The sequence below is a fragment of the Trichomycterus rosablanca genome, chromosome 4 (assembly GCF_030014385.1).
Source record: "Trichomycterus rosablanca isolate fTriRos1 chromosome 4, fTriRos1.hap1, whole genome shotgun sequence".
NCBI lineage: Eukaryota > Metazoa > Chordata > Actinopteri > Siluriformes > Trichomycteridae > Trichomycterus > Trichomycterus rosablanca.
In genome coordinates, this window is record NC_085991.1 from 13,992,218 (window position 1) to 14,017,471 (window position 25,254).

A 25,254-nucleotide genomic window follows, 5' to 3' on the forward strand; every position below is an offset into this window, starting at 1 on the left:
ACAAATGTCATTAAACCCACATCACTATGGTACCTGCATCCCTACTCTCACTAAAACACAAGCACTTGTAACTCTTTCTAATTTACTCTTGTAACCAAAACTTTTTCTACACGAATTATTGTTATTCTAATACCTTACTGTAAAATACATCCAAAACCTCTATAAGATGTTATCGAACCCCTCACTTTTTATTATGGAACCCAGATCTTCAGGTGGATGTCTATTAAAACACACTACTGTCCCACACGGTCTTGAGATTTCACTGCATAACGTTTCCATCCAGTCTCACATCAGCTTTCCCTTCCTCTTGTCTGATGATGTCATTACTTTGGCATTCTGTACCTCAGCACCCCATATGCCTCTTGAACACTGCTTTACTCAAACATCAGAATGCAACAACAGCCATGACACACATCTGCAAGATCTGGTATTCATAATTTTTACATCATCTTTGGTACTGCATAAGTGTCCACCATCCTCAGCCCGTACACAGTAGATTAAATATCAGACTTCTCTTTACTCATGCAGGGCCTGCAGTTTATGGCCTCAACCCCCCGCTGGGTTGCTGTGTGTCTGTGAAACCTATGACCTGGGTCTCCAGTCACCCCCCTTCATGTACTTCTCTCCTAACAAGTTATTTTCTTCTCACTATTCCCTCAATCTTTAAATTGCACTCGTCTGCCACTCATCTATGATCATGCATAGTATTGCCACAAGGTTTACTGCACCACATTGAACCAATCTAACTTCTTCAATAAACTATATAGTATAAAATGAGTGAGTTGACCTGATCAATTAGCTAGAAAAGATTCATCGGATACAACACAAGCATCAAATATTACCAATTGCCAATTAACAATTTCCAAAAAATATTACCAATTAAATTGAATCTTACCGGAGTCCGTGTAAGCAATTATATTTAATCTCCTGAGACCCGAGCTTTGATTTTTTCAATGCATTTTTCCTATTCCTTATGTTTTTAACCTTAGTTGGGCGACACGGTGGCTCAGTGGGTAGTACCGTCGCACACTGTCACAGCAAGAAGGTCCCCCCTCCGCGGAGCCCGCATGTTGTCGTGTGGGCTTTCCCCGGGTGCTCCGGTTTCCTCCCACAGTCCAGACACGCCAGCGAGGCGAACCAGAGACACCGAACCGTCCATGTCTGTGCCCGATACAACCTGAATCCCGTGCAATGAGCAACCACCGCTCCTGTCATAAATGCAACCAAAGTGCAAAACATAACGTCAAAATCTCAATAAAGAAGCAAACAAACTTTATTAGTGTTCTAGTACTTTTGCTACCACTAGCTGGCAGACAAAAGTGTCCACTAATGGGGACAATCGATCGAAGTTTAGCAGGTCAAGGAATAAGGCATAACAAAACCAAAATGTAATGTCCTCATATGTGACCGCAGGGTCGCAAAAGGTTAATCTCACCTGAGTCCATCTCATCTGAGTCCGTGCAAGCAGCAGCGCTGAGAGATACTACAGATTGCTACAACTCGCTTTTCTCTAAACAGGAGGTAAGGCTGAAGATTACCTTCACCAGGCGTCCCTGAATCTGCATGCATATACGTACCTGAATCTGCATGCATATCCGTAGGTCTGCCAGTCCAGCTGCCCCAGCACAATGTATCACAGGATTTCATACACAAAGCGGCATATTAAACATAAATTCTTATTCCTGCCATAATACTCCCCCCTTTTTCAAATTTTACAATCAAATCTTGAAAATAAAATATTAAATAAACCTTCTAAATGTGTTTATCCTGTTGGAAAGCACAGAATTTTAAAGTTAGTTCAATCAAAGTCTGGTGTTAGCTGGACCTGTAAACAAATAATGTCGTTATTGAGCAGTGGAAGGTGTGTAACAGCTTTGTCAGCAGTGTCACCTCTGGCATTGTCCTGTAAAATTGGAACAAAACTTTACTTAAATAGTTCCACTTAAATTGAATAGGAGGGACAATGACACAAAGTATCATTTGCTAAAATTTTTAACTAAGCCCACTTGTTTCCTGTCTGTTGCAGCATCTCTGGATGCAAATCCTTTCACAAACATTTCCAATTCAGGATTCCTATCAGGCCCAGAAAAAATAGATAGAGTAATACAGTCATGATGTTCACCATCTCCTGCAATTAGTAAAAAGTGGTAGGATTAAGTATATTACAGCATTTGATAATAATGTTCAATTTTAGAAGTACACTGTAGTATTTATACAATCATTAACTTGATACGTGAGATGTTTTCCTTTCAGTTATAGAACATAATTTGGCAAGATCACTTAGTATAACTACGGATATTTCTGTAGCAGACAAAGACAAAGAAAATTCTGCACAAATCCAGAAGGGATCAGAGTCCCTGTCTTGTACAGAAACAGTGGTACCTTCAGGCATTATTTCCAATTTAATTCAAGAGGCAAACAAATGATCACACCTCATAAGATTTATAGGGCTATGAAATCTCACTCTTTAAAACTACACAATATTTTAGAAACAGTAACATGTTAGCTTTTACCTTTTACTTGTATTCAGCATTTGTACACAGTGAAAAACACGACATCACTCTCAAATAAACATAAGCTTTGACAATATATAATCTAATATATCAACATATGTCTTAATCAGAGGTGGAAAGAGTACCAAAAAATTGTATTCAAGTAAAAGTACTATTACTTTAATTAATCTTTACTTAATTACAAGTAAAGTTACTACTCTGAAAATCCACTCAAGCAAAAAGTAGAAAGTAACTCATTTAAAATGTACTCACCGAGTAAACAGCAGGGGGTCTCCTCTGTGTAATGTAAACAGGAGTGGATACAAACCTCACAACAGTAGTATTTAATTCAAATGTAATAGAAGAAACGTTGTCCTTAACTCAAATGCAATAGAAGAAACATGTTGATACAACAATTAAAACAGTTAGGGATGTGTAATGCGTCATTTCAAATGACATAAAACTTTTTTCAAACTGTACAACCACCAGCGATGTGTCGCAAAATGATTCGAATCCATGAATCGGCTCTTCTAACCGAAACAAAGGAACCGACTCTTCCGGCAGTCGCCATGTAAATACGCGGCTCTTCAAAAGGAACCGAGACAAAAGACTCGACTCCCTGTCGTAACTCACTGAATTCGCGATTTCTTTAGCGTTTTTTTATTTTTATTTTTATTTTGCTCGGTAACAGATGCTATTCAAACTAATACAAGACATACTTAAGCAAAAGCAAAATTACAGTCTGTGAAATGTGCTTTAAAAACTACTGTGTTACAGTAACCAGTGTGATCAGAGCGGTAACACTAAGCACTGGCTTCGTGTATGTATGTGTATTGATCGAATTTGTTTAAAATCATATCCCCGCTATTGAAACATTCCCCACTTGCGACATATTGATGTCGAATTATTGTCCAGCACTACCCCATACATTAAACAAAGAAACAATATAGCAATCTCTCAATAATACATGCACCAATACACCCAGCAAATCTCCTATCACGACTAACAAGCGCTGTGTTACTCACATAATTTTAATCTTATTCACTATAACAACTCTGATTAAGGAGATTTTCCTTAATTATGTGTGAAAATGTCCTATGTCACACATGGATGAATTCCACTCCAAGTACCCCCTTTCCTGGTTTAAGAACCTTAAAGTTTAAGAACGCTATCTACCTTAAAACACACTTAATAAGGTACCATAACAAATACTTGTCTTAACTCAGTTATCTTAAGATTATAAAAATAAAGTTGATTATAAAATTAACTGCAGCACTTACCCAATCCAGGCGTACAAAGACAAAGATAGCCGATGGACAAGATACGGCAAGCTGCTCACATAGAGCCAAAAAGGCGGATACACAGAAAACCACGCTCAGCTCTCCCAGAGCCAAAATGGTGGACAGACAGAAAACCACGCTCAGCTCTCCCAGAGCCAAAATGGTGGACAGACAGAAAACCACGCTGCGTTCTCAAGAAACAAAATGGCGGATAGACGGGAGACCACGTTGCATTCCCAAGACAAAATGGCGTACAGACAGAGCCAAAATGGCGGACAGACAGAAAGCCACGCTGCGTTCTCAAGAAACAAAATGGCGGATAGACGGGAGACCACGTTGCATTCCCAAGACAAAATGGCGTACAGACAGAAAGCCACGCTGCGTTCTCAAGAAACAAAATGGCGCCGACAACAAAAGAAACCACGTTGCACATCCAGCACACGGTTTCACAGACAAACATACACAGAGACTTACTGACAAACAAAACTCCTGATGTACTGTTTTTCGAACCTGATTTAGAATTTAAAGTAGTGTTAGGTTTTTAACATAACATCATTATTAAACATAAATTACATCCAGACCACATGGTCTATTGTTCAACATGTCGCCGGCTAAGCTCTCTCCCTGACTCCTACAGAAAGGGGGGGGAGGCAGAGCCCGGGGCTTGTTAGCACACTTCATTGGCTCCACCAGCAGTAAAGGAGGAGGAGCCTAGCTGAGTTTAAAAACTGGCGGGGAAGAGAGGCGCGGCCTCTTTCTTACGTGGTGTGTCTAGACTGCAGGAGTAAGGAGCGTCGGCCGGCTTAGCTCTGATATATATTCACAGATTATTTTTACACTTAATAAAGTGTTTTAAAGAGTACTTTCTGGACTTCTCGACTGCTTTCTTCAGGACCTTTTTGAACCAAAAGATTCATCCTAACAAATGGTAGCCAGAGGATGGTTCAAGAGACCTGAGATAGCATCGAATCGATTCAGCTGACTGAGGTAAGACCAGGAATTCTGAAAAAATCTTTTGTACTCAGTACAAGGCGCGCGCCTGCTTAAGGTAAACAGACGTTCTCTGTATATATATTAGATGCATTTATTATTTAGCGTACTGAGTGTGAAAGTGAATCTCAGAATCCGTAAGTGTCTGATTAAATTACTAAAGTATCATTAGATAGTTTAAAACTGTGAATATATGTTGGAGCTAAAAATGTGTGTTTCCTGATATCTGAATTTGAACCAAACCGGTTAAAATAAATGTTAAGGGCGCCATTGTGTATGGGACACAATTGAAGGGAAAGGACGCTTGTCTGTTTTGGTAACGAAGCGAACCTAATTCGAGTGTAATAAATTCTAACGAATTCGTCTGTTTCGGTAACGGAATTCGGGTAATTTGATTATTAATCTCAAAGGAGTCTGGCTGTTACGGAAACGAGACTCGGCTAGTTCGTCTGTTTCGGTAACGGAATTAGTCTAATTCGGTCGTTCTAAATTCTAACTAGCCTGTCTGTTTCGGGAACGGGGCTGGAATAATTTGATTACTTTAAATTCTAAATCCGGCTCGAGAACAGTACATCAGGAGTTTTGTTTGTCAGTAAGTCTCTGTGTATGTTTGTCTGTGAAACCGTGTGCTGGATGTGCAACGTGGTTTCTTTTGTTGTCGGCGCCATTTTGTTTCTTGAGAACGCAGCGTGGCTTTCTGTCTGTACGCCATTTTGTCTTGGGAATGCAACGTGGTCTCCCGTCTATCCGCCATTTTGTTTCTTGAGAACGCAGCGTGGCTTTCTGTCTGTACGCCATTTTGTCTTGGGAATGCAACGTGGTCTCCCGTCTATCCGCCATTTTGTTTCTTGAGAACGCAGCGTGGCTTTCTGTCTGTCCGCCATTTTGGCTCTGTCTGTCCGCCATTTTGGCTCTGGGTTGCGCAGCGTGGTTTCTTCTGTTCGGCGGCCATTTTGGACCAGAGAGCTGAGCGGGGTTTTCTGTCTGTCCACCATTTTGGCTCTGGGAGAGCTGAGCGTGGTTTTCTGTGTATCCGCCTTTTTGGCTCTATGTGAGCAGCTTGCCGTATCTTTGTCCATCGGCTATCTTTGTCTTTGTACGCCTGGATTGGGTAAGTGCTGCAGTTAATTTTATAATCAACTTTATTTTTATAATCTTAAGATAACTGAGTTAAGACAAGTATTTGTTATGGTACCTTATTAAGTGTGTTTTAAGGTAGATAGCGTTCTTAAACTTTAAGGTTCTTAAACCAGGAAAGGGGGTACTTGGAGTGGAATTCATCCATGTGTGACATAGGACATTTTCACACATAATTAAGGAAAATCTCCTTAATCAGAGTTGTTATAGTGAATAAGATTAAAATTATGTGAGTAACACAGCGCTTGTTAGTCGTGATAGGAGATTTGCTGGGTGTATTGGTGCATGTATTATTGAGAGATTGCTATATTGTTTCTTTGTTTAATGTATGGGGTAGTGCTGGACAATAATTCGACATCAATATGTCGTAAGTGGGGAATGTTATAGCGGGGATATGATTTTAAACAAATTCGATCAATACACATACATACACGAATCCAGTGCTTAGTGTTACCGCTCTGATCGCACTGGTTACTGTAACACAGTAGTTTTTAAAGCACATTTCACAGACTGTAATTTTGCTTTTGCTTAAGTATGTTTTGTATTAGTAATTGTTACATTTTGAATAGCATCTGTTACCGAGCAAAATAAAAATAAAAAACGCTAAAGAAATCGCGAATTCAGTGAGTTGCGACAGGGAGTCGAGTCTTTTGTCTCGGTTCCTTTTGAAGAGCCGCGTATTTACATGGCGACTGCCGGAAGAGTCGGTTCCTTTGTTTCGGTTAGAAGAGCCGATTCATGGATTCGAATCATTTTACGACACATCGCTAGTGATTATACAAGTTGAAAAAGTTTTATGTCATTTGAAATGACGCATTACACATCCCTAACTGTTTTAATTGTTGTATCAACATGTTTCTTCTATTGCATTTGAGTTAAGGACAACGTTTCTTCTATTACATTTGAATTAAAAACTACTGTTGAGGTTTGTATCCACTCCTGTTTACATTACACAGAGGAGACCCCCTGCTGTTTACTCGGTGAGTACATTTTAAATGAGTTACTTTCTACTTTTTGCTTGAGTGGATTTTCAAAGTAGTAACTTTACTCGTAATTAAGTAAAGATTCATTAAGGTAATAGTACTTTTACTTGAATACAATTTTTTGTACTCTTTCCACCTCTGATTAAGACATGTGTTGATATATTAGATTATATATTGTCAAAGCTTATGTTTATTTGAGAGTGAGGTCGTGTTTTTCACTGTGTACAAATGCTGAATACAAGTTAAAAGGTAAAAGCTAATATGTTACTGTTTCTAAAATATTGTGTAGTTGTAAAGAGTGAGATTTCATAGCCCTATAAATCTTATGAGGTGTGATCATTTGTTTGCCTCTTGAATTAAATTGGAAATAATGCCTGAAGGTACCACTGTTTCTGTACAAGACAGGGACTCTGATCCCTTCTGGATTTGTGCAGAATTTTCTTTGTCTTTGTCTGCTACAGAAATATCCGTAGTTATACTAAGTGATCTTGCCAAATTATGTTCTATAACTGAAAGGAAAACATCTCACGTATCAAGTTAATGATTGTATAAATACTACAGTGTACTTCTAAAATTGAACATTATTATCAAATGCTGTAATATACTTAATCCTACCACTTTTTACTAATTGCAGGAGATGGTGAACATCATGACTGTATTACTCTATCTATTTTTTCTGGGCCTGATAGGAATCCTGAATTGGAAATGTTTGTGAAAGGATTTGCATCCAGAGATGCTGCAACAGACAGGAAACAAGTGGGCTTAGTTAAAATTTTAGCAAATGATACTTTGTGTCATTGTCCCTCCTATTCAATTTAAGTGGAACTATTTAAGTAAAGTTTTGTTCCAATTTTACAGGACAATGCCAGAGGTGACACTGCCGACAAAGCTGTTGCACACCTTCCACTGCTCACTAACGACATTATTTGTTTACAGGTCCAGCTAACACCAGACTTTGATTGAACTAACTTTAAAATTCTGTGCTTTCCAACAGGATAAACACATTAAGAAGGTTTATTTAATGTTTTATTTTCAAAATTTGATTGTAAAATTTGAAAAAAGGGGGGAGTATAATGGTAGGAATGAGAGTTTATGTTTAAATATGGCAGGAGTATTATGGCAGGAATAAGAATTTATGTTTAATATGCCGCTTTGTGTATTAATTAATATGCCGCTTTGTGTATTAAATCCTGTGATACATTGTGCTGGGGCAGCTGGACTGGCAGACCTACGGATATGCATGCAGATTCAGGTACGTATATGCATGCAGATTCAGGGACGCCTGGTGAAGGTAATCTTCAGTCTTACCTCACATATGAGGACATTACATTTTGGTTTTGTTATGCCTTATTCCTTGACCTGCTAAACCTAGACCGATTGTTCCCATTAGTGGACATTTTTTGTCTGCCAGCTAGTGGTAGCAAAAGTACTAGAACACTAATACAGTTTGTTTGTTTCTTTATTGAGATTTTGACATTATGTTTTGCACTTTGGTTACATTTATGACAGGAGCGGTGGTTGCTCAGGTTATATCGGGCACAGTCGTGGACAGTTCAGTGTCTCTGGTTCGCCTCGCTGGCATGTCTTTGGACTGTGGGAGGAAACCGGAGCACCCCGGGGGAGGCCCACGCGACAACATGCGGGCTCCGCGGAGGGGGGACCTTCTTGCTGTGACAGTGTGCGACGGTACTACCCACTGAGCCACCGTGTCGCCCAACTAAGGTTAAAAACATAAGGAATAGGAAAAATGCATTGAAAAAATCAAAGCTCGGGTCTCAGGAGATTAAATATAATTGCTTACACGGACTCCGGTAAGATTCAATTTAATTGGTAATATTTTTGGAAATTGTTAATTGACAATTGTTAATATTTGATGCTTGTGTTGTATCCGATGAATCTTTTCTAGCTAATTGATCAGGTCAACTCACTCAGTTTATACTATATAGTTTATTGAAGAAGTTAGATTGGTTCAATGTGGTGCAGTAAACCTTGTGGCAATACTATGCATGATCATAGATGAGTGCAATTTAAAGATTGAGGGAATAGTGAGAAGAAAATAACTTGTTAGGAGAGAAGTACATGAAGGGGGGTGACTGGAGACCCAGGTCATAGGTTTCACAGACACACAGCAACCCAGCGGGGGGTTGAGGCCATAAACTGCAGGCCCTGCATGAGTAAAGAGAAGTCTGATATTTAATCTACTGTGTACTGGCTGAGGATGGTGGACACTTATGCAGTACCAAAGATGATGTAAAAAATTATGAATACCAGATCTTGCAGATGTGTGTCATGGCTGTTGTTGCATTCTGATGTTTGAGTAAAGCAGTGTTCAAGAGGCATATGGGGTGCTGAGGTACAGAATGCCAAAGTAATGACATCATCAGACAAGAGGAAGGGAAAGCTGATCGTGACCGTGTGGGACAGTAGTGTGTTTTAATAGACATCCACCTGAAGATCTGGGTTCCATAATAAAAAGTGAGGGGTTCGGTAACATCTTATAGAGGTTTTGGATGTATTTTACAGTAAGGTATTAGAATAACAATAATTCGTGTAGAAAAAGTTTTGGTTACAAGAGTAAATTAGAAAGAGTTACAAGTGCTTGTGTTTTAGTGAGAGTAGGGATGCAGGTACCATAGTGATGTGGGGTTAATGACATTTGTAGGGAGATGTAACAATAATACAATAGAGATAGTATAGGTTGGTAGTACTTTGCAGTGAGTTAACTAAATGGAACTGTTTAAGTAGAGTTTAATGTGATTCAAGAAAGCCAAAGTGGATCAAAGCGCTGGTGATGATGAGCATGAGGGATTGGCTGACTAGGAGCAGGAGATGATCATGTGAGAGTCTGTTGGATTGTGGGAAATGGAGTCTGTATTGTTAGAAGCAGGAGGTGTGTTAGTACCAGTGACCAAAAGTTGGGGTAAAAATCTGAATGAATAAATAATATAAGTCAGGGGTTTGTAGGACTGATTAGAGTTGATATAGCAGAGCTGTTGTTATTTTAAGTATGGCAGAGTAAATAATAAATAGTGGATTGGTGATTTTGTATTGGAAAAAATGTGATTTAGAAAATTTGAAGGCTCTCTAGCATGCGACGATGATGAAGTAGAATAAGTGTAGAAAATGTTAGATGTAATGTGTATGCACCTTCTGCTCTGATCAGTTTGAACTGTTTGAAGGGGAATTTTATATAGCAGGAAGGGTTAATGCAGTATGAGACAAATAATGAAGTATATGTTTGTTTCCATAGGACCATTGTCGGTCGCTGTGAAGTAATTGTTTGTTTCCAGGGGATCACTGTCGATTGCCCTGAAGTATATGTTTGTTTCCATAGGGCCACTGTCGGTCGCGGTGAAGTAATTGTTTGTTTCCAGGGGATCACTGTCGATTGCCCTGAACTATATGTTTGTTTCCATAGGACCATTGTCGGTCGCGGTGAAGTGATTGTTTGTTTCCAGGGGATCACTGTCGATTGCCCTGAACTATATGTTTGTTTCCATAGGACCACTGTCGGTCGCGGTGAAGTGATTGTTTGTTTCCAGGGGATCACTGTCGATTGCCTTGAAGTGATTGTTTGTTTCCATAGGGCCATTGTCGGTCGCGGTGAAGTGATTGTTTGTTTCCATAGGGCCATTGTCGGTCGCGGTGAAGTGATTGTTTGTTTCCATAGGGCCATTGTCGGTCGCGGTGAAGTGATTGTTTGTTTCCATAGGGCCATTGTCGGTCGCGGTGAAGTAATTGTTTGTTTCCAGTAGACACTGTTGTTGTACTGAGGTTTACGTTCTTTTGTCTGAGTTGTGTTTGGACAACCGAGTGAGTTGTGCCAGTGAATGTTAAAAGAATACTCGTATTCTTCGACTAGGCAGGAATTTTCTGTTCTAGGGTGTGTCTCGTTAAAACCTATCAGTTTATCTTTTTCTTAATACGTGTTACAGATTTTGCTCGAAAGGTTGTTTAAAGCGGTCTAAAAGGTCTAATTTAACACATAGAGAATTTATCCATGTCTCACCCACTAACTCAGGAACCAACCCCAACCAACATCAAAGCTTATAAAGACAATTACACCTGTTTCAGGAGCAACAAACCAGAACCGATAAACAGGGGACATTTTTCAGAAGGGATGTGTGTATGAATGGGTGTCTGTCCCTAAAACACTGAATGAACTGCCAAAGGCAGCTCACTTGCGGCCCTGACGCTAACCTTCCTGCTCGCCGGCGCCACATTGGTGTCAGAAGTGGGATCGTGGTGTTTGGGTGGCTCTGATGGTTTGGTGAGCCAATATGCCCGGTCTGTCGGAGTGCGCTAGCCCAGGTGGCTGTAGGGGCAGGGTGCCCGGTCCAGCAGTGGGTGGAAGAGCGACTCGGCAGTGTAATGGGGTGCGGTCCGGACATGGAGCCACCCAGTGGACGCTGGTGAGTGGGTCACCGGGACGGTTGACCATTAGGGAGGGGACAGTGTAGCGTCGCCACTGGGTCTGGCACGGGCTTTACCCAGAAAGCCTTGCGGCAGTGGTGTCTAAGCTCACCGTGGCCGTGTATCCCGATGTTGGGAGTGGGGTGGCTGCGGTGAGGGCTGGGTAAGTAGCTTATATGTTTGTTTGTTGTATGATTGTATGTGTGTATGAATGGGTTAAGTGGCTAGAAGGGATGTTTGGGCCATGGAAGGAAGTTATTACGGGTTTAGTGATGTCAGTATGAGAGTGTGGGATTGGCAATTTTAGTGGTATGTTGAGAATTCTCTTGTAGATAATTAGAAATAATTACTGATAAATGTTAAGGTGTGGTTCCTCTTTCACTGACAAAGGTATGGTGGGCATGCCTTGACTCCTGGTGAGTCCAAAGGATCCGGTGTGGTTAGAGTCCATGCCAGTTTGGTTAGAGTCCAAACTCAAAGCCTGGTACCAGGTCAGTTGGTCCGAGTCCAACTGTGAAAGCCTGAACGGGTTCAGGTCGGTTGGTTAAAGTCCAACCGTTTGTGTGGTAAGTTATTTTCTGGTCCGTGTCGAGCAGTCGGCCCTGAAAACCAATATAGCAAGTGCTTTGTGGAATAATCAGTGGAATTGATTAAGTTTCCTATTGCATGGTTAGCAATTGGTTAGTAAAGTCAGTGAGGCTAGAACTGGTCAGGGAAACTACCTACCGGGGTCTTGGTGAGGTCAGTATGTGTAGGATGGATAATTTTAGTGATATGTTGTTGTTGTGGTATCCCGTGCATCAGGGTATTAATAGAAAAATTTGTGATAGAAGTAGTGAGTAGAGGAAGCAGAGGGGGGCAGGATCCACCAGTTATCCAGATGGTGTTGGCTGATTTGTCGAGATATCAGGTAGATGATGATGAGGAGGATACCCTTGAAGGTGGGCCGGAAGACCCACTTCGAGCGGCATAAGTGCTACTAACTCTGCTTAATTAAAGGTAAAACCGACCAGACAAGATGAGGAGAGAGGACCAGCACTACGGATCATACACCGAGAGGAAGGAAGGACTGGCAGAGGCAGACTTCGTGGGAATTGGAAGACCCACTCCGAGAGACAGAAGTGACACCAACTGAACCTGCCTACAGGGAACTAAACACAGCAGAAAGCCCAACAAAACCAACCATGTGGAAGAAGAGTCCAGCGGAATCAACGGAGCGGAACAAGACGAGGGGGGAGAATTTAGTTAGACTAGGAGAAAAAAAAACATAAACATATAGTTCGCAGACACATAGACCATCTTTGAAAACACTAGTTAAGTGCAACACACATAGTTTAGCTACAAAACGCAAGGGGTTAGTTCAGGATTGTTTACAATGTATATATGTTTGGTACTTTTAGGAAGGATATTCTCTGTTACATCGTTTAAATGTTTGTGCTGCTGTGGAAACAGGTAAGACCGACAGGGGAGAATCCATAAGACATTAGGAGTCATGCAGAGACACAGGAGCTATGGGCCCCTTCTGAATATCTGCAGCTCAGTCTGGTGGAGGACAACCTGAACGGACTTCCTGTAGAAGCCACGCACCCATTGTTTTTATTTTATTTTTCTTCTCTTTTTGATTTCCTATTTTTTAAATTACTTTATTTTGATTTCCTGTTTTTATTATTTTTTGTTTGTTCGTTTGTTTTAGGGTTAGGAGCTGTTGCGATAGGTACGGTTCCTTTAGTTTAATTGGTAGCCTTTTTATTTTTAGAAACGTTTTATTGTATAAAATTCAGCCCAGTGGCCATGTAGTCAGAAGGGGTTAAATTGGGGGGTTGCTGACGGCTATCCTTATCTCCTGGGATCTAGAAACACCTAACCTATAGTTAAAAGTTATTGTGAAAGCATTAAGATGCTTTCAAGGGGGGTTTGTTAGGTTTTTAACATAACATCATTATTAAACATAAATTACATCCAGACCACATGGTCTATTGTTCAACATGTCGCCGGCTAAGCTCTCTCCCTGACTCCTACAGAAAGGGGGGGGGGAGGCAGAGCCCGGGGCTTGTTAGCACACTTCATTGGCTCCACCAGCAGTAAAGGAGGAGGAGCCTAGCTGAGTTTAAAAACTGGCGGGGAAGAGAGGCGCGGCCTCTTTCTTACGTGGTGTGTCTAGACTGCAGGAGTAAGGAGCGCCGGCCGGCTTAGCTCTGATATATATTCACAGATTATTTTTACACTTAATAAAGTGTTTTAAAGAGTACTTTCTGGACTTCTCGACTGCTTTCTTCAGGACCTTTTTGAACCAAAAGATTCATCCTAACAGTAGTCTAATTAACCGAACCCCGCTCCCATAACAGTCAGGTCCGAACTTAGAATAATCTTAATGATCAAATCTAGTTCCCAGCACCAAAAGATTCTTTCAAGATTAAACGGCGCTCCGTTGCTCTAACAGACAAGCCCGTATATAGGACAATCTTATAGATCGAATCCCGTTTCCAGCACCGGCAGATTCTTTCAAGATTTCCCACACGAATTACGAATTCCGCTCCCATAACCGACAAATTCGTTATAATTTAGAACTATCAAATTAATTAAGCCCCGCTCCCATAACAGACAGGCTAATTAAAATGTAGAACAATTCGAATTAGACGAGTCTCGCTCCCATAGCAGACAGACTCCCCTTTCCCTCCAATAGTGTTCCATACACAATGGCGCCCTTAACATTTATTTTAACCGGTTTGGTTCAAATTCAGATATCAGGAAACACACATTTTTAGCTCCAACATATATTCACAGTTTTAAACTATCTAATGATACTTTAGTAATTTAATCAGACACTTACGGATTCTGAGATTCACTTTCACACTCAGTACACTAAATAATAAATGCATCTAATATATATACAGAGAACGTCTGTTTACCTTAAGCAGGCGCGCGCCTTGTACTGAGTACAAAAGATTTTTTCAGAATTCCTGGTCTTACCTCAGTCAGCTGAATTAATTCGATGCTATCCTCAGACCTCCTGAACCATCCTCTGGCTACCATTTGTTAGGATGAATCTTTTGGTTCAAAAAGGTCCTGAAGAAAGCAGTCGAGAAGTCCAGAAAGTACTCTTTAAAACACTTTATTAAGTGTAAAAATAATCTGTGAATATATATCAGAGCTAAGCCGGCCGGCGCTCCTTACTCCTGCAGTCTAGACACACCACGTAAGAAAGAGGCCGCGCCTCTCTTCCCCGCCAGTTTTTAAACTCAGCTAGGCTCCTCCTCCTTTACTGCTGGTGGAGCCAATGAAGTGTGCTAACAAGCCCCGGGCTCTGCCTCCCCCCCCCTTTCTGTAGGAGTCAGGGAGAGAGCTTAGCCGGCGACATGTTGAACAATAGACCATGTGGTCTGGATGTAATTTATGTTTAATAATGATGTTATGTTAAAAACCTAACACATTTAAATAATGTAATGAAGAATGTAAACTGTAAATGAAACAATTTTCTGCACACTAGGAGCTCAATTTCATGTAAAACTTTGTTGAAGTAAAGAATGAGTAAAAAATAAACTAAACATAACAAACAGTTGTAAATATACTTTTTAAAAAAGAAATAACAGATATGCATGTGCAGTGTTACAGCAGCTTTCAATAATATAAAAATACAAAGTGTTTACAAATATATACACATATTAAAAAGTAGAAAAGCAAGTATATGTAAAAAAAAAACTACAAAATATAAGCAGCCGTTAAAAAATGTTAAGCAAATATTGCACAGTTTTACAATGTATTACACAGAGTACAAAGTACAGCAGGTATTGCACATATTTCAATAAAGTTATTGCACTTAAATTAAAGCAGCAGATTAAACATGCTGACCATTCTAACACTGGTTACTTTGGATGTACTCAGTGAAATGAAGCTTCTGATGTACCTTGGAATAAATGTTTATTTAAATATTGATGTGGTTTTTACTGTGCTGTGACGTCCTTTAGCTTGTATCTAGTACTTATCAGTAGCTGCATTACTTTTAAAACACAGAGGGGGACAAAAGCATAAATATCTAACCGTAAACAAAACTTTCTGCATCTGCAATATTAAAAATGTTAAAATAATTGTATGACAAAACACTGATAAAGCTGTAAGTGAGTTTGGCTAAATGTTTTGTGATATTAAATGAATCATTTTAATATGAAAGATTTTCTAGGACCAAATGAATCAGACAGAACCTTCTACTGAATGATGCATCGATATTTTATGTTTTCCCTTCCTATCTGCTAATGTCCTTACATTTGGCAAGTTTAGATTAGGAAATCGACATTGGAACTACCTGCACTACATTCTCTTTAGCACTATCCTAAACCACTGATCAAAGTTCCTCATCATAAATTCACAACACACCCAGTTTCTCTTATTAAGACTGCATTATAGCTGTTCATACCATTGTTTAATGAAGATATGGGAATAGCCTCCGCTTTTTAAATTAATATCTAAATGTAACATCTACTTTAAAAAAATTACCTATGACCATAATCAGCTTTACTTTAACAAGACATCTTAAAGTAATTAAAATTACAAAATACAAGTTAGTTACACTGTAAGAAACAAGTACATACCACATCTAACTTATGCATTGATTAATTTAGATGCACATCCCCTTACCAGAGGACTCAGGTGGCATAGAGATTATTTACACTAGGCCAATATACTACATTTCAAGTTATTATTCGTTTCAATACATTTTTATTCAACGAAAAAATACATTTAAATCATTCCAGCAAGCCAGCAAGAGAATATTTGCAGCCATATTAACCGTCATTAAGTGTTTTAGTGCGCCGAGGCTGTTTAAATATAGTCTAAATTACAAGTATTTTATTGAGTGTGAACTTAATTTGATCATTAATAAACTTGCCTATAATTAATTAACCGGTGTTGCGGTTGCTTGTTATACAGGCACCTCCACTGTCACTGCAGATTCATCCTCTTCATTAAATTCAGAAATAGCTTCGGAATCTGAAGAACCAGCACTGGAAAATTTGCAGTCCAAGTCAGTCATAATGGTGTTCAATTGCGACCTAGTTCACTGTTGTCCACCAGTGACGTCACACTGCAACTTTCTGGAATTTCCGGAACGACATCGGGTTTTTCCGTCAATTTACTTGAAATCGTCAATTTTTGAGTGAATTAAACAAGTTATTTACATTTTAATTCACGTTTATGGTTTTTAAGTAGCTGAAATAATGTGAAATCTTTAGAGAGGTCCATTAGGTGGTGCTTAGCCTTTAAGTAACAGAGATCAGTGCGTGGCTGATAAATTTGGCTATGAACTACAAAGAATTGGAAAGTCTACAACTGGATGAACAAGGCAAAGGAGGGATAATTCATTGTGCTCTGCACGCGTGGGTTCGAATCCCATCCTCGTCGAAGTAAACACACTTTTAAAAGCCCTCTTAAATAACCTCAGTCTGTTTCGAAAACATTGGAAATAAGTAACACTGATGTACTGAATTGCTACTCCAACGTCTGTTTGTTCTTCCTCATATGGTCAATAGGCGGCAATGTTTTCAAAGCAGACCAAAGTAATTCAAGAGCGCTTTTAAAAGTGCAGGTGAATCCCATCCTCATGGAGGTGAAAGTACTTTTAAAAACTCTCTCAAATGACCTCAGTCTGCTTTGAAAACATTGCAGCCTATTGACCATATGTGGAAAAGCAAACGGACATAAGAGTAGTAGTTTAGATCGTCTGTGTTGCCTCTTTCCACCCGTTTTCAGGCCAATCCAGCCCTCTGAAGCTCCTCCTGCCACACCTGATTACAAATGACACACCTGCAACCAGACCAGAAGAGCATTCCTCATAGCTTGACCAGACGAGGTGGCCGAGTGGTTAAGGTGATGGACTGCTAATCCATTGTGCTCTGCACGCGTGGGTTCAAATCCCATCCTCGTCGAAAACAATACCTTTTAAACTCTTAATGCATGCTCAATAATCCAGCTCCACAAATCCACAAAGTGGAGACCATTAAACAACGTGTGGTTACTAATCTGTATGTCATTAACGTTGTATTAAAAGAACGGCTGTATAAGATGAGGTGTTACAGTTGTGATTTTTTTGTGAGTAGTGCCAATATTTTACACAGAGCTGAAAGCAAGAGTTCCAAAACCACGCATGCAGAGCACAATGGATTAGCAGTCCATCGCCTTAACCACTCAGCCACCTCGTCTCAAGAAAAATGTGTTTCTGGGCCGATTGGTCTGATTGATCAACCCAGACGGCTTGAACAGCTACATTGCCTTGAAAGAAATATCTGGGTGTTCACCAGAATGTGCACACACACTGCATTAGTGCATTATTTGTTGACAGTTTTAAAGAGAACTAAAATAAAATGAGCTTTCTGCTCTTTTACAAATCTACAAAATCTACATTGATCAATCAGACCAATCAGACCAGAAACATACAGGTAAAGCAAGACGAGGTGGCTGAGTGGTTAAGGCGACGGACTGCTAATCCATTGTGCTCTGCATGCATGGGTTCGAATCCCATCCTTGTTGAAAACCAGACTTTTAAACATTGAACATTACCCCTGCAACTCTTGCTTTCAGCTCTGTGCAAAATATTGGTGCTGCTCACAAAAAATCACAACTGTAACACCAAATAGAAACAGTTCATCTTATACAGACAATCTTTTAATACAATGTTAATGACATACAGATTAGTAACCACACATTGTTTAAAGGTCTCCACTTTGTGGATTTGTGGAGCTGGATTATTGTGCATGCATTAAGAGTTTAAAAGGTGTTGTGTTCGACGAGAATGGGACTCAAACCTACCTGTGCAGAGCACAATGGATTAGCAGTCCATCACCCCACCATTACCTTTTTATGGGAAAAGTAATTAATTAATATATTTTCTTTATGGTTAGAAAAGTGATTCCTTAAGGGAATAATTCATTTTTTTGATGTGCAATAGATTGTTTTTGCCTAAATAGACAGTATGGGAAGCTCTTGTCAGTTTCCTCAACTGGCGAGGTTAATGCCTAAACAGAGCTTAGAGGGAGCTCTCGCAGGTTTTCCTCACAACTCACAATACAGCAGTGAGAAAACATCCCTACCTGGGGATCGAACCCAGGACCTTCTTGCTGTGAGGCGACAGTGCTACCCACTTTGCCACCGTGTCGGCCAGCCAAGGAGAGAATGAAAAACTTTGAAGCACAGCATACAAAAACACACTGCCATGACCCGGATTCGAACCGGGGTTGCTGCAGCCACAACACAGAATACTAACCACTATATGATCACGGCATTACAAGACAACAGCCTCTTGATAGACTGCAGTCATAGTTCCAACAGAACAAGCCTCTTGAGCTACAGCAACATGGCGAAGAGAAACTAATTGGCAAAGGTTTGCTCGAGTCCCATCATAGGGACGAATTCCCATACAGGGAGTCGAAGCGGGGCCACCTGGGTGACCGCTAGCCCATATGGGAAACTGAAGAGCTTACCATCGGCTGACGCCAGCATCAGTCGCTTCTTTCCACTTTGACAAGACCTGCATTTTTGGATCTGTCTTTTGACTAAGGAGAGAATGGAAAACTTTGAAGCACGGCATACAAAAACACCCTGCCGTGATCCGGGGTTGCTGCGGCCACAACGCAGAGTACTAACCACTATACAATCACGGCATTCCATTGGTCAGCCACATCCAGTTCACGTCCACTGCTCCCTGATAGCCTGCAGTCATAGTCCCAACAGAACAAGACTCTTGAGCTACAGCAACATGGCACAGAGGAACTAATAGGCAAAGTTATTCTCAAGTCTTATCATAAAGACAAATTCCCACACCGGGAGTCGAACCCGGGCCGCCTGGGTGAAAACCAGGAATCCTGACCGCTAGACCATATGGGAAACTGAAGATTTTGCCATCGGCTGACGCCAGCATCAGTCACTTCTTTCCACTTTGACAAGAACTGCATTGTTGGATCTGAGGAACCAAGAACCATACACAAGGAGTTAGAAAGACAAAAGAGGCACAAGGTAACCGAACCAGCCAGGAGTCGAACCTAGAATCTTCTGATCCGTAGTCAGATGCATTACCCATTGCGCCACTGGCCCCTGTGGGACCAAAATCTCACTTATATGAGGTTTCCCCAAGTTCAGAAGATCAAAGTTTGTTTTGTCTTTTTACTTGTTATCAGTTAACCACACACACACACACACACACACACACACACACACAATACAAATAGCACCTGCTCTCTGTGACAAGGATGTTTATTAATAAATGATATTAAGTTAAGCAGATAAAACATGAAATATCTCAGGTTTATCCTGTCTGCAATCAAATAAAAGTCAGAGTAAATGTATTTGCATTTTCCATGCTGTCTTAACTTTTTCTGATTTGGGGTTGTACGAAAATAACCATATAGTATATTAAAATTAAGGTAGGATGAATTAAAATTGTAAATATGTTATAACACAAGCTCAATTTCTATAAAAGTTGGGACATTTTGTAAAATGTAACAAAACAAGAATCTGTGATTTGGTGATGAACCTTTATGTAAATGACAAAAGTGCAAAGAAATGACTCTCATTGGTTGATTCAATTGTATAAATATTAACAAATGTTAAATTTAGTGCCTGCAATACTATAATAAAGTTGGGACAAACGCAAAATCACTGTGAAAAATTTCAAAAATATTTAAGTGACACTGTGTTAATAAATTCACAATAAGCAGAGTAACTGGTAACAGGTCAGGATATCATTATGAGGTATATCCACCAAAGTCACCAAGTTTTTACAAGCAGAGATGGGTCATGGATTACCACTTTGTGCCAAACTTTGCAAATGATGGTTAATCAGTATAAAAATAACATTTCTCAACACCAGAAAAATAATCTTTTTCAGATCTGTGTCCTATTGTAATACATGCTGCATCATGAAGAGGTTGATCCGTCTACACTGACCACAGACTGAAGTCTTGTATTAAGCAAAAATGTCACTTCAAAACTTCATGAATTAATATCCTTAGTTTCCAATCAATTACATAATAAGTGAAAATACAGTGGTACCTTGAAACTCGACGTCAGTTGGTGCTGGGAGTGACATCGAGTTTAGGCATTGAGTTTCAAGGTTTTTTTTTCCATAAGGATGTATGGGAAACCTGTTAATGTGTTCTGTGGTCCCGTAGAACTGCATATATTTTAGTCTAATGTAAAATAATGGGGTTGTTTTTGACACTTATACCCTGAACAGTTAAAAATCAATAACAAAATACAATAAAACCTCTTTACCTTTACTTCTATATTGTTTCCTTAGGCTTCTTAATCGTGGAGATGCTTGATCTTGGAATATCGTATTCCATTCAGTAAAGGCGCATTCACATGAGAAGCGGCAAAACCGTTTTTGCGCCGGCTGTGCCGTTATTTCCTATGAAGTGTGCCGGTGCACAAAGATTAACGTGACTTATTGTACCAAAACAACGAGTGATGAATTTCATTAGTGGAGAGAACCTATGTGCAGTAATTATTAAGAGAGGTTTAGTGTTCCTATGTTGGTTCTTTTAATACATTGTCACATTAATTTTTTTTAACGATAAGCGTATTAGACTCTCTTGGAAAAGCTGATTCTCACAGTTTCTCAGTGCTGAATACAGCAGCAGTCACACACATGTCGAGTTTAAGAGAAAAACTTTGAGTTTAAGGGTACAAATTTCTCGATGGAGGGTGTCAAGATTCAAAGATTTTTAATTTTGGGGATGTCGAGTTACAAGGTAGCACTGTAATTGGAATAGTAATGTAACACAGTGCTAAACATGCATTTGTCTTATGTGTGTTGCAGACATCAAATTTTAGATTTTATTACATGGGTCAATAAAATAATCTTTTGTCACTTGAATAAATGTTTACAATTGCCATTTAAATTAATATGATGAGCAAATGATTTTCCTACTTTTGCAATCTAAGACATGATCTGCATTTAATGTATTTTATAGTGATGATGTTTTTTTTCTTGCTGTAGGCATGGAATGGCACAGGGAAAACTGCTCTGTGTTGGTTTTGTAGATGATGTGTATCTGTTTTATTTCACTTTCTTTTATATTTATTTGTTTCTTTGTTAAATTATTATTTAAATATTATGTGATGAGTAACAAATTATCTGCAGTCCATTTTTTTTCCATTTTTGCTGTGGGTGTACAATGACATACTAAGAATGAATCTGTATTGGTTTTGTACTGGCAGTTTGATTTCACCAATTTATGGTGTTTTAATTGTGCTTTTTATATATGATAAAAGAAACTAGGGCATGAGATTATTAATTACTTAACAACTCAACTGAGAAATCTGGCATAATAATAAGTGATCTTAATAATACCAGGTGTACTCAATTATGTTTTGTAATGTAGAAAATTGTAATCTATAAAAATGCAATTAAATTGCATGACTTGTGGGTGACTTCTGTCTTCTGGAAAAAAAAATGTTGTTTCATACCATCTTCTGTAACTGCAGTCTTTGTAAGTAGCCTAGCACTGTGTACTAAAACACTTACATATAAGTCAGCACAGGCAGAAAAGTATTAAGGAAGTTTCTTCTAGATTTAGACCCTCCTTATAATTGACTATGACTGTGGGGGGAGCTACATGTGAGAACAAATGTAAAAACGTGCATTTTCTTTAAACCTGGTTATTTGAACTGACACATAACAACCATGTTACTCCTCCTCTCAATATTTATTATTGTTGCCCACACTGGTAAATATATATTATTTATTCTTTGTTAATTACATATTATTATTATTAGTAGTAGTAGTAGTAGTAGAATTTTTATTGTTGTCATTATAATTGATTTATTTAATACACTTTATTTGATATTGGTTTGCGTAAATTATGTTTTTATAGCAGAGGCTGCTGACAGCATTGAACCAGACCAAACCAGCTTATCTTCAACAGAAGGAAGCAGCATCACACTGTCTTGCACATATACAGGATCACCATATAGTCTCCACTGGTATCATCAAAAACCTGGATCAAAACCAGAGTTTCTGGGGCTGATTGTACGATCCACAAAACAGGCCACATATGCTAAACCAGCTGATCCACGTCTGTCTATAAATCTTAATACAGAAGATATAAAAGTGGAGCTGAAGATCTCCTCTGCTGCTGTAACAGATTATGCACTGTGTTACTGCGCCATGGAGCCCACAGTAACAGCAGCTCCAGTCATGCTGCACAAAAAGTCTTTCATGTGAAAAGTGTTTTGTTCTCACTAGGTGGAGCTGTTTGCTTTATAAACAGATGTATTTTATCTGGTAACGTTTACCAAGTAAAACAAGTTTTATTTTTATTTTACTCGATTTACTATATTTCAGAGATTTAGTTATGTACTGTAAAGCTTTTAAAATATATAAGTTGTCACTTTGTGGTACTTTCAGACATAACATCGACCCTGTAAACTGCTGTTTGAAAGATGCTAAACTCTGATAGAAAGGGTACAGCAAGACCATACTTTACACCAACTGACCAAGGCTAGTTATGCACATTTATTGTCTTACATATATGTTCCAGATTTTACACCACACCTCTTAATATCCATCAATAACAGCTTTGCTTTGCCACTTGCTTGCTGGATGTGGTTACCATTTCTATAGAAGAGCAAGAAGCCAGGATCAAAAACAGAATATTGACTATAACCCCTGTCACATATGCCCTTTCACCCATGAATGTATTTTCTATTTAGTGATCATACCTGGTATTTTTGATAGCTAGCTGTATGTGAGAAGACATTGCAAACATTATTATTATTTGGCTTAGTGAGGCTCCTTAACTACTTACCTCTCCTACTGACCCACAGAACCAGTAGTGTAACTAACCAACCTGCCATGCCCACTCCGAACAGCAAAAGGTGTGACACGCTAACACAAGTGTATTAATTTGGAAACTACAATGGCCAGCATTATTTAGGCTCATTAGCACTCATCGTTTTTCTGCATGAGCAAGTACAATGTACAACATTCAATAAGACAGAAAGTGTCAGTGACATACTTGGTTAGTTTGCAAGAATACAATCAAACATCCCCCACAAAAATAGTGCTGGATAAGACCTTAAACAATACTACATATTAAGGGCAGAGTGTTTTGCATGGTAATCCAACAAATAAGTTACCAAAATGAATCTGTATAAACAAGAACATGTCAGAAACAAAGAAAGGTAAAATAGAAGTATGTTAATTTATAAAATATAAGTATATTATGCACACACTGCAATATACACAGATTACTCAAAGATGGACAGGGCAGGAGCAGCTTTTTACAGTGGAGCATTATAACAGATCAATGTACGTTAACGTTAATGCATTGGGATAGATAGAAACAGTGGCTATACTTCAGAATCTGATAGGTTCCTCTTGATTCTTTTTAAGATTTCTTCTGTATGTGGGAGCTGTTTGCTTACTTACCTATCTTGACACACATCTCTGTAAAGCTGTTGTGCAACAATCTCTATTGTTTAATGCTTTTTGGAAATACAAATAAAGCTGGTATTAATTAAATTATTACATGCAGTGCCATTATTGAACCCCAAACATGAATAAAGTATTTTAGAAGATACAAATATTTCAATAGTCTTACACCAAAGCTCAGAAACGCAGTATTTTGGTAAAGAATAGATATGAAATGATGATGTGTGTACAGTGTTGCTGCAGCACCTGCACTTCCTGTGTGTGGCTTCCTAGAGACGTGTTTCCTCATGTGATGAGTTCAGCACTATTATACATTCTGTGATCAGAAATGGCTCCACTATGGAGCTTACTGCACATTGTGAGATACACAGCACTGATTCTCACTGTAGCATCAGGTAATTTATTAACATCTTAATCAATAGCCATGTTATTAAAAATGTTTTCTTAAGAACTTTTTTAGTATTATTTTAAACAATTTTTTTTCTTTTAACAGGTGGTTTTGCCGATAAAATTTGGCCACTAAATTCTGACATTGGTGCTAAAGAAACAGAAACTGTTACTTTACGATGTTTATATGAGTCAAGCAGCAGCTACCCTTGGCTGTACTGGTACAAACAAAGTCCTAACAGCGCACCACAGTATTTACAGCATAAAGAAGAATCATCAGGTTCTACTGAATTAACTATCAGCAATATAAAGCTGACAGATTCTGCTCTCTATCACTGTGCACTTAGAGAAGCCCAGTGATACAAAGCTATTGAGGTGCTGTACAAAAACTCACTTATATGAAGTTAGAAGATCAAAGTTATTTTCACACCTTATCAGTTAACCACACAGACTCACATGCACACACACACACAGACACACACACACCACCACCTAAATAATACAGTGGGGCCAAAAAGTATTTAGTCAGCCACTGATTGTGCAAGTTCTCCTACTTAGAAAGATGAGAGAGGTCTGTAATTTTCATCATCGGTACACTTCAATTACGAGAGACAAAATGAGAAAAAAAAATCCAGGAAATCACAATGTAGGATTTTTAAAGAATTTATTTGTAAATTATGGTGGAAAATAAGTATTTGGTCAATAACAAAAGTTCAACTCAATACTTTGTAACATAACCTTTGTTGGCAATGACAGAGGTCAAACGTTTCCTGTAAGTCTTCACCAGGTTTGCACACACTGTAGCTGGTATTTTGGCCCATTCCTCCATGCAGATCTCCTCTAGAGCAGTGATGTTTTGGGGCTGTCGCTGGGCAACACGGACTCCACAAATTTTCTATGGGGTTGAGGTCTGGAGACTGGCTAGGCCACTCCAGGACCTTGAAATGCTTTTTACGGAGCCACTCCTTCGTTGCCCGAGCGGTGTGTTTGGGATCATTGTCATGCTGGAAGACCCAGCCACGTTCCATCTTCAATGCTCTCACTGATGGAAGGAGGTATGGTGTTCTTGGGTTCTTCTTCTTCCTCCAAACACGACGAGTTGAGTTTTTACCAAAAAGTTCCATTTTGGTTTCATCTGACCATATGATATT

General features: G+C 39.2%; 4 non-coding genes across 4 annotated transcripts; 2 read left to right on the forward strand and 2 right to left on the reverse strand.

Annotated features, from left to right (window-relative positions):
* Positions 1 to 17,131: 17,131 nt before the first annotated feature.
* trnas-gcu (transfer RNA serine (anticodon GCU)) lies at positions 17,132 to 17,213 on the forward strand. Its single transcript has one exon. It is a non-coding gene; the product is annotated as a tRNA-Ser (tRNA).
* A 519-nt stretch (positions 17,214 to 17,732) lies between these two features.
* Positions 17,733 to 17,814, forward strand: trnas-gcu (transfer RNA serine (anticodon GCU)). The gene has a single exon. It is a non-coding gene; the product is annotated as a tRNA-Ser (tRNA).
* A 1,281-nt stretch (positions 17,815 to 19,095) lies between these two features.
* Positions 19,096 to 19,167, reverse strand: trnae-uuc (transfer RNA glutamic acid (anticodon UUC)). The gene has a single exon. It is a non-coding gene; the product is annotated as a tRNA-Glu (tRNA).
* Positions 19,168 to 19,301: 134 nt separating this feature from the next.
* Positions 19,302 to 19,374, reverse strand: trnar-acg (transfer RNA arginine (anticodon ACG)). Its single transcript has one exon. It is a non-coding gene; the product is annotated as a tRNA-Arg (tRNA).
* Between the last annotated feature and the right edge of the window lie 5,880 nt (positions 19,375 to 25,254).